This window comes from Erpetoichthys calabaricus, chromosome 9, assembly GCF_900747795.2.
Source record: "Erpetoichthys calabaricus chromosome 9, fErpCal1.3, whole genome shotgun sequence".
In the NCBI taxonomy this organism is placed as follows: Eukaryota; Metazoa; Chordata; class Cladistia; order Polypteriformes; family Polypteridae; genus Erpetoichthys; species Erpetoichthys calabaricus.
Genome location: NC_041402.2, coordinates 75,305,272 through 75,311,271, shown reverse-complemented (window position 1 = coordinate 75,311,271; position 6,000 = coordinate 75,305,272). Strand labels below are relative to the sequence as shown.

At 39.3% G+C, this 6,000-nt stretch overlaps 1 protein-coding gene across 3 annotated transcripts in view; it reads left to right on the top strand.

Moving 5' to 3' along the window:
- ankrd11 (ankyrin repeat domain 11) overlaps window positions 1–6,000 on the top strand; it is a 428,609-nt gene that overhangs the window by 319,564 nt on the left and 103,045 nt on the right. The gene's annotated exons all lie outside the window — the stretch shown is intronic.

The window sequence follows — 6,000 nt, the reverse complement described above, 5'->3', positions numbered from 1 at the left end:
AAATGTACTTTGGTCTGAAAGAAAGGTATACCTGAGTATCATCTGCATACATCTCATGTTTTCTAATTATAATTTCCAGCTGTAACATACGAAGTAAAAACAGTTAAGGTCCAAGTACTGAGCCCTGTGGGACACAACAACAACTGTTTTTTGTTTAGACCTAAATCACACAAGGAATGCCTAAATGGGCTTTAACAGGCCTTCAAGCTTTTATCTTTTGAATATACTGAAGGAAGTATTTTTACCTGTAAGCTCAAAATCAATTTCTGGGATATGTAACAGAATAAGGTAATCTGTGGTGTCAAAAGCTACGCTTAAATCTAGCAAGATTAAACATTTTACCATTTCCTTTGTCAGAAGATATAAAAACATCATTTGCATCAGTTCTGTTTCAATAATCTGGCAGGTGTGAAAGCCAGACTTCTCATGTAGAGTGCAGTGTGTAAGGTGAGGTACTTTTTCAATTATTACATTAGAACAGAGGTCCTCAATCACGGTCCTTTTAAACCTATGCGTATACACCATGAAGTATCTGTGTTAAAGGTTTAGAAACAAAGGAGAGGGGAATTGGAAGGACCGTTAAGTTTAAGTTTGTTCTAGTCCACAAATGTTCTCATAGAAGTAAACTCTACGGCGCAATTAATGAAAGCACCAACAAGTCCATCCATCCATCCATTTTCTAACCCGCTGAATCCGAACACAGGGTCACGGTGGTCTGCTGGAGCCAATCCCAGCCAACACGTAAATACTAAATTTCATTATCAGCAAGGACTGTCTTCTAGTTAGGTAACTAGTTGTAAGGAACTTTGAGGAACCCCTGCTTTAGAGAAAAAAAAAAGTTACATTTGAAGTAGATCTATAATTATTTAGCATATTTCAGTTTACTCTGATTTTTTTTTTCAGTAATGGTCTGATAACTTACACATTTAGTGCGTTAGGAACTGTGGCAGTCAATAACCATTAATTGATTATTTTAACAATAGGTGCTTTCAGCACAACAATTGAGCTTTCACTTCTTTTTTGGGTCCACGTTATCAGTAGTAGGTTTAATTTTAGAATTTAAAGTTATGACTTCGGGTGTTGATATCAGTTTAAAATTATTAAAGTGATGTGCAAGAGGAGAGACAAGGTTTAACACTGTATTATTTTGTTTCTTAGATGTTCATGAAAAGGGAGGTCTTTTCAGTTTTAACATTAAAGAAGTTAAAGTCTGCACTGCTAATGTGTGTTTGTCTTTTTGCATGGCATTTCAGAATTATTACTTGTCTAATTATTGGCCAGTGCTGTAAACAGTATGTGAGGAAGATTTCAATCCTGCCCTCTTTATACAGGAGTAACTTTGTGTATTTCTTTTGAATTACCCACATCAGCTGGTGGAATGTTTGTGAACTCACACCCAAACCCATTTCAGCTGTTTGTTTGAGGGTAGTTTTGCATGTTCAGGCTGCATCGAGACTAAATTAGACCAGATTTTTTTTACAGTGTCAAGAAAAGTATGTTAACCTTTTGGAAATTACTGTATTTATTTATATGTTTATATAATTATACGATTTTAATTTGAGTTCATCTTGTTTAAGTAACTGATCAAACACAATGTATTTTAACTAATAATTCAACATGTATGTGTGTATGTTTTTGAAAATATTAAATACATTTTTCAAACATTTACATATGTAGATTAGAAAAAGTATGTGAACCCCTAGGCTGGTGATTTTAAGAAAAGCTAATTGGAATTATTAGTTAGAAAACCTGGAGTCCAATCAATAAAACAAGATTGGAGATATGGTTTAGAAGAAAAGATCAAGAATCTTCTGCTAATGTGAAGCATGCCTCACCAAAAAGATCTCTCAGAAGATCTAGGATCAATAAGTAATTATTTGCATAAAGCTCAAATGGGTTACAAAGTAATTTCAATGAGTTTAGATATTTGACAGTCCACAGTTAGACAAAATTATATAAACGGAGATCTGTTAGTCCCTAGAGGTGAGTGCCCAGCCAATATTACTTAGATGATGTGACGGTGTGAGTTGGCTCCACACTCCCTTGTAGCCTCTAGGAAGCCTCTTGAACCTGCAACTATCAGTAGTCATAACCAAGATGAGCCACGGAAATTAGGTCAAACACATTCAGCCAAGAGATAGGTGCAAAAAGTCCTCAGTGCTTTTATATAAATCAATCCAGAGAAAAAGTAAGTATTCAAACAATGCAGTGCTCCAGCCACAGTAAATAAATAATCCAATAAAAACGAACAGTGTCCACGTGGAGGTTAAAAATAGTTCAATAAAATTTTCTTAAAATCAGAGGTTTAAAACAGCAGGAAACGGTGTTTTAAAAATGTAAGAGCCCTCGTGCCTCCTTCTTAAAACAGACATCTCTGTGCTGGCTCTTGCTCATTCCTGCCTTTCTTTCCCCAGACTTTAACCTCCATCTCTCTCTCTTGTGGATCTCCATCTTTTCTACCCCCCACTGCTGTGCAGGCTCCTATTTGTCTCTCCTAAATAACTGGGGGCAGATTCGACGCGCTGCTTCCTCCTGAGTGATCTGCCCGCCTACCCACGTGTATATGCCGCAAACAGCCAAGTATCCCAATCAAACACAGTTGTGCTAGCTTGCTCACGTACAATTATTTAAAAGTTTCCCGACACCACAGACCACTTATCATAGATGTCACAACGCAGAATGTTCTGTCAGGTGAAAAAAAGAGCCATAGAGTATAAGCTAAAGACTTAAAAGAAATCATTGGGACAGGTTAACATCTTTGTTCATGAGTCTACCATACACAACACATTGGAAGGATACCAAGGAGAAGATAGATAGACAGATAGATAGATACTTTATTCACATACTCCAGCAGCAGCATACTGATACAAAAAAACAATTTTAAATTAAAGAGTAATAAAAATGCAGGTAAAAACAGACAATAACTTTGAATAATGTTAACGTTAAACACCCCCCAGCCCCCCCGCGAAGGGGTGGAATTGAAGAGTCATATAGTTTGGGGGAGGAACGATCTTATCAGTCTGTCAGTGGAGCAGGACAGTGACAGCAGTCTGTCGCTGAAGCTGCTCTTCTGTCTGGAGATGACACTGTTTAGTGGATGCAGTGGATTTTCCATAACTGATAGGAGCCTGCTGAGCGCCTGTCACTCTGCCACAGATGTCAAGCTGTCCAGCTCCATGCCAACAATAGAGCCTGCCTTCCTCACCAGTTTGTCCAGGCGTGAGGCGTCCTTCTTCTTAATGCTGCCTCCCCAGCACACCACTGCGTAGAAGAGGGCGCTCGCCACAACCGTCTGATAGAACATCTGCAGCATCTTATTGCAGATGTTGAAGGACGCCAGCCTTCTAAGGAAGTATAACCGGCTCTGTTCTTTCTTACACAGAGCATCAGTATTGGCAGTCCAGTCTAATTTATCATCCAGCTGCACTCCCAGGTATTTATAGGTCTGCACCCTCTGCACACAGTCACCTCTGATGATCACGGTGTCCATGAGGGGTCTGGGCCTCCTAAAATCCACCACCAGCTCCTTGGTTTTGATGGTGTTCAGGTGTAGGTGGTTTGATTCGCACCATTTAACAAAGTCCTTGATTAGGTCCCTATACTCCTCCTCCTGCCCACTCCTGATGCAGCCCTTGATAGCAGTGTCGTCAGCGAACTTTTGCACATGGCAGGACTCCGAGTTGTATTGGAAGTGTAATGTATATAGGCTGAACAGGACCGGAGAAAGTACAGTTCCCTGTGGCGCTCCTGTGTTGCTGACCACAATGTCAGATGTGCAGTTCCCGAGATGCACATACTGAGGTCTGTCTTTAAGATAGTCCACGATCCATGCCACCAGGTATGAGTCTACTCCCATCTCTGTCAGCTTGTCCCTAAGGAGCAGAGGTTGGATTGTGTTGAAGGCGAGAAAAGCCTTCAGAGAAAGCCACCGTTCTCCAACATAACATTGTTGTATGACTATGGGTTTGCCAAAATCCATCCTGACACTCCATAATGCCTTTGGCAAAATGTTTTTTGAATGATGAAACTAAGGTTGAATTGTTCAGGATAAATATGAAGCAATACATATGGCTTATAAAGGAACGATATAACAATATAAAGGCATCATCCCTATTATGAAGTATGGTGAAGGGGCTTTGCTGAATTGGGGTCTTGACAGGTTGCCATCATCAAGAGTAAAATGATTTCCCAAGTTTATCAAGTTATCCTGCAAGATAATGTCAGAGTGACTGTCCACCACCCAGTGCTCAGTAGATTTTGGATGATGCAGCAGTACAATAACACTAAATATCAAAGTAAATCTACTACAGAATGGCTTTAAAAAAATAATAAATAAAAATAATCTTCCTTTTGTAGTGGCCCAGCCAGACCCCAGACCTTAACCCAACAGAGACAGTGTGGAATGATCTTGAGAGCTGTTCACACCAGTCATCCTAAACTACAGAATGGCTTTAAAAAAAAAAAAATAAAAACAATCTTCCTTTTGTAGTGGCCCAGCCAGACCCCAGACCTTAACCCAACAGAGACAGTTTGGAATGATCTCGAAAGCTGTTCACAACAGTCATCCTAAGAATATGGCTGAGTTCTGTAATGAAGAATGATCCAGAATTCCTCCTGAACATTGTGCAGGTCTCATCCATAGCTACAAGAAGAATTTGTTAGAGGTTATTTCTGCTAAAGGAGCTCTGAATAGTTGTTAAAGTGTTCCCCCTATTCTTTCCACAGCACACTATGAATGTTTTATGTTTGTGTTCAACAAAGACAGGAAAATTTTTAATTTTTTGTGTTATTAGTGTAAGCATATTATATTTGGCATACCTGTGACTTAAGGTGAGTAGAAATTGATAGATTGTTTGAAAATGTTAACTGTTGTGGCTGCAATAACTAATATATTTCTGTGGAGGTATTGTTTTAGGTGTGTTTGATTCAAAGAAAAAAGCATGGAAGGAAGAGCTCCACTTTAAGCATTTTGTGGTTAAAATGGGTGTAGTAAGTGAGAAGTTAGGTTTAGGTTAGGTTAGGTTTAGGTTTATTTGTCATATATAGGTTAACACAGGGTCAACATACAATGAAATGTGTATGATGAGAAAAACAAGTCACTCAGCCTAGATCCAATAAAGCTTAAAAAAAGATTACAAGTTAAAAATAGACAAGTCATATAAAATAAAATGTGTATGTTTTAAAAGAAGTTATAGAGCAATATGAGTTGAATGAGCAGCAAGTACAAATGACAGTTATTGCACAGATAATGTTTTATAAGTGCAGATGCATATTCCATAAAGTGCAGATGCATGTTCCAGTCAGTATTCAGAGTGTGTGCAGGTACAGTTTGTGTGTGAGTAGTGCAATGTAGATGTAATGTAAGTGTGTGTAAGTGTTCAGGTGTTGCTGTTGAGGAGTCGAATGGCCTGGTGGTAAAAGCTGTTCTTAAGTCTTGTAGTCCGAGCAGCCAGACTCCTGTATCGTCTGCCGGACGGTAACAAGGAGAACAGCTGGCGTGCTGGATGGCTGTGGTCCTTTATGATGCTGCTTGTCTTACGCAAGCACCAATGGAGGTAAATGTCTTCAATGGCAGGAAGACTCTTGCCCGTGATGTGCTCTGCTGCCTTCACCACTCTCTTCATAACTTGCTCATTGTAAAAGACACTAAGTGCCTGGCACTGAGAACAAGATGACACATTGCAAAAACACTGGGACAGTGTGTGTTTCCGGGGCTGTTAATAAGGGCTATTCAGTACCTGTTTAATCAAAGTAAGAGCTATGCTTACATACTCAGAAAAAAATATAAGCACCGTTCCCAGTGTGTGTGAGACTCCTCCAGGGCCGTGCTTTGTCTCCTATTCTGTTTGTGATTTTTTGGACAAGATATCAAGTGGAAGGAAGGGTATTCATTTCAGAGTCCTTAGAATTGTCACTGAAATTTTGCAAGCAATGTGGTACTGTTGACTTTTACTAAGATGTGAACTCTAGCATGCATTGGGACAGTTTGAGACTGAGTGT